The sequence below is a fragment of the Pan troglodytes genome, chromosome 11, assembly GCF_028858775.2.
Source record: "Pan troglodytes isolate AG18354 chromosome 11, NHGRI_mPanTro3-v2.0_pri, whole genome shotgun sequence".
Lineage (NCBI taxonomy): Eukaryota > Metazoa > Chordata > Mammalia > Primates > Hominidae > Pan > Pan troglodytes.
The window spans coordinates 82,900,283-82,910,711 of NC_072409.2; positions in this window are offsets into that span (position 1 = coordinate 82,900,283).

Consider the following 10,429-nt stretch of genomic DNA (forward strand, 5'->3'; position numbering starts at 1 on the left):
CCGGGGCCTTTGGAGTGCTCCCTGTGTCCTGTTGCGGTGGCCGCAGTGACTTTGGTCTCCCCTGATGGCAGAAGCACATGAGAAAGGCCAGCTCCGTGGCCCAGCTCTTAGTTCCCACCTTCCTCCAAGGCGGACCTGTGGGGCAGGGAGGGTGCAGGTGGACTCGTGAACCCCTCACCCGTGTTCACCCTCCATGAGCACACTCGGCGCTTTCCCACGTACCGTGTGTTGCTCCTTACAATAATCCCAGCATGGGAAACTTAGGCTCCGGGAGCTCACATGACTTGCACAAGGTCACACAGAGTTTGGGTCTGACGCAGATCTCCTGAGTCCCAGGCTAGGGCTCTGGCCACTGGACCATGGCCCAGCTCCTCATCCACACAGTGTGGGAGCAGGGCGATGGAGGCTGTGAGGTGCCTTGTCCCAGCCAGGGAAGCTGTGGCCTCAGCAGCACTGCCGAGAGAAGTACAGCCTGGATCCAGGGCTGGAGCCAAGAGCACCTTTGGGATGAGATTGTTTGTGTTTTGTTTTGTTTTCCCTTTACTGTTTTAGAGGACTTAGGAACCTAGTAAACTTGACAGCAACAGTTCCGTATACCAGGGGCATTGCATTGGTGTCACCACGGTCTGGGAGATGTACAGGAATGGTTAACACTGAAACAATCCATGAGGATGCAAGGAGGCCTGAGGCGTGGGGAAGAGGGAAGAAGGGAGACTCCTGAGGCCTGGGGATGCAAGTGGACCTGAAGACATGGGGTTTTCTGCCTCTGAAGCATCACTCTGGGCAGCAACAACCAGTTCCTGCTTCATGGACAACACAGCTTCTTAATCCTCCTGGACCTGCCCTGCCTGGGCCAACACCTGGTGCTCAGGAGGGCTCAGCACAGTGTCTGTCTGAAGACTGCGGGGACCCAGAAGTCCAGGTGGAGACCTAGGATTCCCCAATAAGGCCTAGATGCCTGCTTAGTTCTCCCTTTCTCTTCTGGGCACCTTTCCTCCCCGACTGTACACCCTCTTCCCAAAGGAGGGCAATTGCCACACTATTCCAAGACCCCCTGTAAGTTCTCAGCCAAAGGCATTTTCCTAAGCGAAGCCAGGGGCTGTGGTTTGTTTTGATGACAAGCTGAATCAAGACTGCTAAAAAGCAGGCTGTTGGGTTTAACTTCATCAACTCCAAGCCTCAATGATTTGTGTTCCATGTGGTTTGCTCTGGATAGACACTGACCTAGTGACAATGAGACTATGGAACGGGGAGAGAAGAATTGCATGCTGAGGACAGGAGAAATCTTCCCCATGAACAATTTGTCTGTTGGGCATGACATCTCATATGTCAGCTTGGGCCATTCCTACTAGCTTGGAATGCTCTGTGTCTGACTCAGATGCTGTGTGTGTCTCAAGGGCGCTGGGCTTGGTGGCCTCTGTGAATTTGGCTGGCAGATCTTGGCCCTGCTGGCTCCCAGGATCCATGGGCACTCTTCCTGTCTTGGGTCTACCCTGTCGTGCAGGTTCACTGCCCACAACCTCCAGGAGGCTGTTCCAAGGGTTTTCTTTGTGGGAGACAAGGCCTGCCAGGCCTTTCCCTGGCCCCTCTCCAACCCTGATGTCAGTACACATCCTAGCATACTGCTGGGAATGCCTCAATTTGAGGGAGTGCAATTAGTTGAGGGAAATGAGGAAGTGCTGTACTGGGAGTCTAGGGTTGACCCCTGGGTGACCAAGGCCAGAATGTCAAAGGCGTTTGAACCAGAGCGACTCCATCTTGAATTGGGGCTGGGTGAAATAAGGCTGAAACCTACTGGGCTGCATTCCCAGAAGGTTAGGCATTCTTAGTTACAGGATGAGACTGAAGGTTGGCATAGGATACAGGTCACAGACCAGGCGTGGTGGCTCACACCTGTAATCCCAGCACTCTGGGAGGCCGGGGCAGGCGGATCACCGGAGGTTAGGAGTTTGAGACCAGTCTGGCCAACATGGCGAAACGCCATCTCTACTAAAAATACAAAAATTAGGCATGGTGGTAGGCGCCTGTAATACCAGCTACTCAGGAGGCTGAGACAGGAGAATCGCTTGAACCTGGGAGGTGGAGGTTGCAGTGAGCCGAGATCACACCATTGCACTCCAGCCTGGGCAACAAGAGTGGAACTCCATGTCAAAAAAAAAAAAAAAAAAAAGACACAGGTCACAAAGACCCTGCTGATAAAACAGGATGCTGTAAAGAAGCCAACCAAAACCCACCAAAACCAAGATGGTGATGAAAGTGACCTCTGGTGTCCTCACCACTCACTATATGCTAATTATAATGCATTAGCATGCTAAAAGACACTCCCATTCCCATCAGTGCCACGACAGTTTAAAAATGCCATGGCAATGTCTGGAAGTTACCCTATATGGTCTAGAAAGGGGAGGAACCCTCAGTTCTGGGGGAAATCCCCACCCCTTTCCCAGAAAACTCACGAATAATTCACCTCTTGTTTAGCATATAATCAAGAAATAACTATAAGTATACTCAGTCAAGCAGCCCACACCGCTGTTCTGCCAGTGGAATAGGCTTCTTTTATTCTTCTGCTTTCTTAATAAACTTGCTTTCGTTTTACTCCATGGACTTGCCCCAGGTTCTTTCTTGCACAAGATCCAAGAACTCTTTCTTGGGGTCTAGATTGGGATCCTTTTCCTCTATGGGACAAGATCATCTCTCTAGTCCCCATCTGGAAACGGGGTCAGGAGGCTACGAGGGCCTTTCAAAGCTGCCATTTTGTATTTCTAAGAAAACTCTTCAGCCTGATTATAGTTACTGCTAGGGTGCTAAAGACAGGAATCTCATCCTCCCTCAAGGTCTCAAAGCCAGAAACAAAGGTCTACTTTGTCAATCCAGGAAACTAGGGAAGGGAGGAATGGAGGAAGGGCAGTCCCTGGTAGTTCCGAGGGATCCCCCAGGGCATGGCCAAGAGGCCAAAGGGAACTAGGCCTCCGCTGCGTGTTTTCCTGGAAGGCTCTACTGCTTTTCCTTCTTCAGCTGGCTTCTACCCCTGAACCAAAGCCACAAAAACACAAAGTTCAGCTTAAAAAGTAAAACACAAAACTTGTCCCAAGAGTCTCTGGTGACCTAGTTCTGGTGACCAAATTCTGGCCTGAGGCTGACCCCAAGGGAACCTCAGAGCATCAGCCTGTCACAGCGCCCTGGGGGTATTCAGTCCTGAGTACCTTGGCTGTAAGGCCAGCCCCCTGCTGAAGTCCCCCTTGCCAGAGTCAACCAGAGGGCCACTCTTTTTCAAAGGGACTTGGTGGTCAGGTGCCAGCTATACTTTACCAGAGAGGAGGGGAACCCAGTAGGAGCTTTAGGGCTATGGGCCAAGGAGACCCTGCCAACCTGGAAGGCAGTAATTATCTCCTCCGCAGGTATTCACAACATTTTCTGGGTCACAGAGCACCTCCATAGCTTGGGAGGCCTGTTGCTCACCACAGCTTTGGGACGTGACATGGCGGTTGGCCAAATGTAAAGACTATGGACTTTAGAGCCAGATACGTTTGGGTTTAAAGACTTGGCTTCAGGCTGGGCATGATGGCTCATGCCTGTAATTCCAGCATTTTGGGAGGCCGAGGCAGGCAGATCACCTGAGGTCAGGAGTTCAAGACCAGCGTGGCCAACTTGTTGAAACCCTGTCTGTCCTAAAAATACAAAAATTAGCCGGGTGTGGACTCTATCTCAAGACAAATAAAAAAATAATAAAGACTTGGCTTCACCACATAGTCACTGGGGAACTGTAGGCAAACTGCTTTTTTGTGGACATCCACAATTATCCCAGTACTGTTGATTGAAAAGCTGTTGTCCTTTCCCCACTGTACTTCAATGCCACCTTGGTCATAAAGCAACTGTCCTTTCCTGTGAGGGTCTGTCCCTGGACTCTATTCTAGTTCATGGCTTTATTTATCTATCGTTGTCCCACTACCATACTGTACCTTTTTACTGAAACTTGTTCTTTTTTTATTGAGTGTCTTGGCTCTTGCATTTCCATAAGAACTTTACAATCAGCCTCTCAAGAGCCACCAAAAAATCCCACCATAATCACCCCACTTTTTGAGATATTGATTGAAATGCTGGCAAGTTTATGGATCACTATAAGAGACCTGATATCTTTAAAACATCGAACCTTCAACGTATAAACAAGATAGAATCCTCTTTTGGTTTAGGTCTTCTTTCATTTCTTCACAGGGATCTTATACATTTTTATTATTTTTTCCCAGGTATTGTATATATTTTTACTCTTTTTTATTTTTTGAGACAGAGTCTTGCTCTGTCGTCCAGCGGGGAGTACAGTGGCATGATCTCGGCTCACCGCAACCTCCACCTCCCAGGCCCAAGTGATTCTCCCACCTCAGCCTCCTGAGTACCTGGAACTACAGGCACATGCAACCATGCCTGGCTATTTTTTTCTATTTTCTGTGGAGACAGGCTTTCACCATGTTGCTCAGGCTGGTCTCGAACTCCTGGGCTCAAGTGATCCACCTGCCTTAGCTTCCCAAAGTGCTAGGATTATAGCCGTAAGCCATCGCGCCCAGTCTATTTTCACTATTTTTAAATAAATGATAGCCTTTTGAAACATATTTTTCTTTTGTTGCTCATATATGTAAACACAATTTTCGTATATTGACTTTGTATTCAGTAACCTTGATAACTAATTCTAATAATTTTCTCCACATTCATTTGAATTTTCTAAGTATCTTCTACGAAGATTTCCTGTCATCTTTAAATGTTTCTTCCGGCCGGGCGCGGTGGCTCACGCCTGTAATCCCAGCACTTTGGGAGGCCAAGGTGAATAGATCGCTTGAGCTCAGGAGTTTGAGACCAGTCTGGGCAACATGGCGAAACCCCATCTCTACTAAAAATACAAAAATTAGCCACGGATGGTGGCACGCGCCTGTAGTCCCAGCTACTTGGGAGGCTGAAGCAGGACAATCACTTGAACCCGGGAGGCGGAATTTGTGGCGGGCCGAGATCGCACCACTGCACTCCAGCCTGGGCAACAGAGCAAGAATCCGTCTCAAAAAAAAAAAAGAAAAGAAAAAAGATGTTTCTTCCTTCCCAATCTCAAAGCTTTTATTTCGTACCTTCCTGTGCCGTCTAGGACTTTCATTACAACGTTGAATAGCGATAGTAGAGAGGTATTTTCATTTATTCTAAGTCTAGATCTCTAAAGGAAAACTAAAGTTTCACCATTAAGAAGGGTATTTGATATAGTTAAGAATGATGGTTGAAGGCCAGGCACGGTGGCTCACGCCTGTAATCCCAGCACTTTGGGAAGCCGAGGCAGGTGGATCACCTGAGGTCGGGAGTTCGAGGCTAGCCTGACCAACATGGAGAAAACCCGTCTCTACTAAAAATACAAAAAAATCAGCCAGATGTGGTGGTGCATGCCTGTAATCCCAGCTACTCGGGAGGCTGAGGCAGGAGAATCACTTGAACCCAGGAGGCAGAGGTTGTGGTGAGCCAAGATCATACCATTGCACTCCAGACTGGGCAACAAGAGTGAAACTCCATCTCAAAAAAAAAAAAAAGATATTTGATATAGTTTTATGTAGACTTTCATTATACTAAGAAAATTCCCTTCTATTCCTTGTTTGGTAAGAGTTAAGTTTTTTGTTTTGTATTGTTTTGGTTTAATCATGAATGGATGTTGAATTTTATTAAATGCTTTTTGGCATCTATTAAAATGATCACATGATTTTTCTCCCTTATTCTGTTAATGGGGTAGATTTCTTGGATTGGTTTTCAAGCATTAAGCCAAACTTGCATTCCTAGAATAGAAACAATTTACTCATTATGTAGTGACCTTTTTATCTATAGCAAGATTTGGTTTGCTGATCTACTATTTAGTATTTTTACATTTATGTTCATGACCAAAATTAGTAGGTAATTTTCCTTACTCATAATATCCTCCTTAGATTTTCATACCGCTGAAAAAGTCTTTTTCCTTTTTATTTCAATCTCATAATTATGTTCAAAGGAAAAAGTTTTGTGGCCAAGCACACTGGCTCATTTCTATAATCCCAGCACTTTGGGAGGCCGAGGCAGGAGGATCATTTGAGCCAGGAGTTTGAGGCTGCAATGAGCCATGATCACACCACTGCACTCCAGCCCGGGTGATAGAATGAGAAGACCCTGTCTAAAAACAACAACAGAAAGGCCAGCAATGGTAGCTCAGGCCTGTAATCCCAGCACTTTGGGAGGCCAAGGTGAGCAGATCACTTGAGGTCAGGAGTTCTAGACCAGCCTGGCCAACATGGTGAAACTCTGTTTCTACTAAAAATGTCTCTCTCAAAAGATCTTACTGTACTATGCTTACCTATTTTCAGATTGCAGTTGACCATGGGTTAATGAAACCATGGAAAAGGAGACTGTGGATAAGAGGGGACTACTGTAGTCAGAATTTTAGGGGACAGTGTTCTGTGTATGTCTCTTAGGTCAAAGTTGTTCATTGTATTGTTCAAATCTTCTATTTCGTTAATGATTTTTTTTTTTTTTTTTTTTTTTTTGAGATGGAGTCTCACTCTGTTTCCCAGGCTGGAATGCAGTGGTGCAATCTCGGCTCACTGCAAGCTCCGTCTCCCGGGTTCACGCCATTCTCCTGCCTCAGCCTCCTGAGTAGCTGGGACTACAGGCACCTGCCACCATGCCCGGCTAATTTTTTGTATTTTTAGTAGAGACGGCGTTTCACTGTGTTAGCCAGGATGGTCTCGAATTCCTGACCTCATGATCTGCCCGTCTCAGCCTCCCAAAGTGCTGGGATTACAGGCGTGAGCCACCATGCCCGGCCCTACCTTAATGAATTTTGAAATCAAATCTTCTATACTCTTTGCTTGTTGAAAATTTCCCACTAGGCTTGTAGCTTTTTCTATTTGTCTTTGTAGTTCTATCAGTTCTTACGTCTTGTGCTTTGAGACTATGTTATTAGAGATTTAGCAATTTAGGATTGTTGTATCTTCTGGGTTTAAGACTTTTTGGCCGGGCGCAGTGGCTCTCAGCTGTAATGCCAGCCCTTTGGGAGGCAGAGGTGGGCGGATCGCCTGAGGTCAGGAGTTTGAGACTAGCCTGGCCAACATGGGGAAACCCCATCTCTACTAAAACTACAAAAATTAGCCAGGCAATGGTGGTACACGCCTGTAATCCCAGGTACTCGGGAGGCTGAGGCAGGGGAATTGCTTGAACCTGGGAGGCAGAGGTTGCAGTGAGCCGAGATCGTGACACTGCACTCCAGCCTAGGCAACAGAGTGAGACTGGGTCTCAAAAAAAAGAATTTTTGGGGAGCCGGACGAGCTGTCGGGTGGCGGCGCCGCAGCCATGGAGGGAGGCCGCGGCGGCGGCGGCGGCGGCTCGGGTGGCTGCGCTGGGAGGCGGCGATGAGAGGCTCGCACGCCTCCAGCCCGGCCCCGGCCCCCCGGGACGGAGAGCCGAGCAGCCCCGGCTCTGGGCTACGGACTATGGGCGAATAGCTCTGACCACCCGGCGAAGCATGCCGCCTGCCTTGGCCTCCCAAAGTGCCGAGATTGCAGCCTCTGCCGGGCCGCCACCCCGTCTGGGAAGTGAGGAGCGTCTCTGCCTGGCCGCCCATCATCTGGGACGTGAGGAGCCCCTCTGCCTGCCTACCCAGTCTGGAAAGTGAGGAGCGTCTCTGCCCGGCCGCCATCCCATCTAGGAAGTGAGGAGCGCCTCTTCCCGGCCACCATCCCATCTAGGAAGTGAGGAGCGTCTCTGCCCAGCCGCCCATCGTCTGAGATGTGGGGAGCGCCTCTGCCCCGCCGCCCCGTCTGGGAAGTGAGGAGCGCCTCTACCCGGCCGCGACCCCGTCTGGGAGGTGAGGAGCGTCTCTGCCCAGCCGCCCCGTCTGAGAAGTGAGGAGACCCTCCGCCTGGCAACCACCCCATATGAGAAGTGAGGAGCCCCTCCGCCAGGCAGCCACCCCGTCTGGGAAGTGAGGAGCGTCTCTGCCCGGCAGCCACCCCATCCAGGAGGGAGGTGGGGGTCAGCCCCCACCAGGCCAGCCGCCCCATCCGGGAGGGAGGTGGGGGGGTCAGCCCCCCACCCGGCCAGCCGCCCCGTCCGGGAGGGAGGTGGGGGGGTCAGCCCCCCGCCTGGCCAGCCACCCCGTCTGGGAGGGAGGTGGGGGGGGTCAGCCCCCTGCCTGGCCAGCCGCCCCATCTGGGAGGTGAGGGGCGCCTCTGCCTGGCCGCCCCTACTGGGAAGTGAGGAGCCCCTCTGCCCAGCCAGCCGCCCCGTCCGGGAAGGAGGTGGGGGGGTTCAGCCCCCCGCCCGGCCAGCCACCCCGTCCGGGAGGGAGGTGGGGGGGTCAACCCCCTGCCAGGCCAGCCGCCCCGACCGGGAGGGAGGTGGGGGGGTCAGCCCCCCGCCCGGCCGGCCGCCCCGTCCGGGAGGTGAGGGGCGCCTCTGCCCGGCCGCCCCTACTGGGAAGTGAGGAGCCCCTCTGCCCGGCCAGCCGCCCCGTCTGGGAGGGAGGTGGGGGCGTCAGCCCCCCGCCAGGCCAACCGCCCCGACCGGGAGGGAGGTGGGGGGGTCAGCCCCCTGCCCGGCCAGCCGCCCCGTCCGGGAGGTGAGGGGCGCCTCTGCCCGGCCGCCCCTACTGGGAAGTGAGGAGCCCCTCTGCCCGGCCAGCCGCCCAGTCCGGGAAGGAGGTGGGGGGGTCAGCCCCCCGCCAGGCCAGCCGCCCCATCCGGGAGGGAGGTGGGGGGGTCAGCCCCCCGCCCGGCCAGCCGCCCCGTCCGGGAGGTGAGGGGCGCCTCTGCCTGGCCGCCCCTACTGGGAAGTGAGGAGCCCCTCTGCCCGGCCAGCCGCCCCGTCCGGGAGGGAGGTGGGGGGGTCAGTCCCCCTGCCCGGCCAGCCGCCCCATCCGGGAGGTGAGGGGCGCCTCTGCCCGGCCGTCCCTACTGGGAAGTGAGGAGCCCCTCTGCCCGGCCAGCCGCCCGGTCCGGGAAGGAGGTGGGGGGGTCAGCCCCCCGCCAGGCCAGCCGCCCCATCCGGGAGGGAGGTGGGGGGGTCAGCCCCCCGCCCGGCCAGCCGCCCCGTCCGGGAGGTGAGGGGCGCCTCTGCCCGGCCGCCCCTACTGGGAAGTGAGGAGCCCCTCTGCCTGGCCAGCCGCCCCGTCTGGGAGGGAGGTGGGGGGTCAGCCCCCCGCCCGGCCAGCCGCCCGGTCCGGGAGATGAGGGGCGCCTCTGCCCGGCCGCCCCTACTGGGAAGTGAGGAGCCCCTCTGCCCGGCCACCGCCCCGTCTGGGAGGTGTACCCGGCAGCTCATTGGGAATGGGCCATGATGACAATGGCGGTTTTGTGGAATAGAAGTGGGGGAAAGGCGGGGAAGGGATTGAGAGATCGGATGGTTGCCATGTCTGTGTAGAGGGAGGTAGACACGGGAGACTTTTCGTTTTGTTCTGTACTAGGAGAAATTCTTCTGCCTTGTGATCCTGTTGATCGGTGACCTTACCCCCAACTCTGTGCTCTCTGAAACATGTGCTGTGTCCACTCAGGGTTAAATGGATTAAGGGTGGTGCAAGATGTGCTTTGTTATACAGATGCTTGAAGGCAGCCTGCTCGTTAAGAGTCATCACCACTCCCTAATCTCAAATACCCAGGGACACAAACACTACGGAAGGCCGCAGGGTCCTCTGCATAGGAAAACCAGAGACCTTTGTTCACTTGTTTATCTGCTGACCCTCCCTCCACTATTGTCCTATGACCCTGCCAAATCCCCCTCTGTAAGAAACACCCAAGAATGATCAATAAAAATAAATAAATTAATAAAAAAAAAGAAAAAAAAAAAGAATTTTTGCCTTAAAGTAAATTTTATCTAGGAATTATATAGTGGTGATGGCTGCATAATATTGTGAACATACTGAAAAAAAATTGAATTATATACTTTAAAAGGAAGGAGGAAACCAACCTTTTATTTTATATATATATATACACACACTATATATATACATATATATATACACGTATATATACACACATATATATATAAAATACAGCTATGTCAGCTTTCTTTTTTTAATTCATTTATTTATTTATTTATTTTTATTGATCATTCTTGGGTGTTTCTCGCAGAGGGGCATTTGGCAGAGTCACAGGACAACAGTGGAGGGAAGGTCAGCAGATAAATAAGTGAACAAAGGTCTCTGGTTTTCCTAGGCAGAGGACCCTGCGGCCTTCCGCAGTGTTTGTGTCCCTGGGTACTTGAGATTAGGGAGTGGTGATGACTCTTAACGAGTATGCTGCCTTCAAGCATCTGTTTAACAAAGCACATCTTGCACCACCCTTAATCCATTTAACCCTGAGTGGACACAGCACATGTTTCAGAGAGCACAGGGTTGGGGGTAAGGTCACAGATCAACAGAATCCCAAGGCAGAAGAATTTTTCGTAGTAC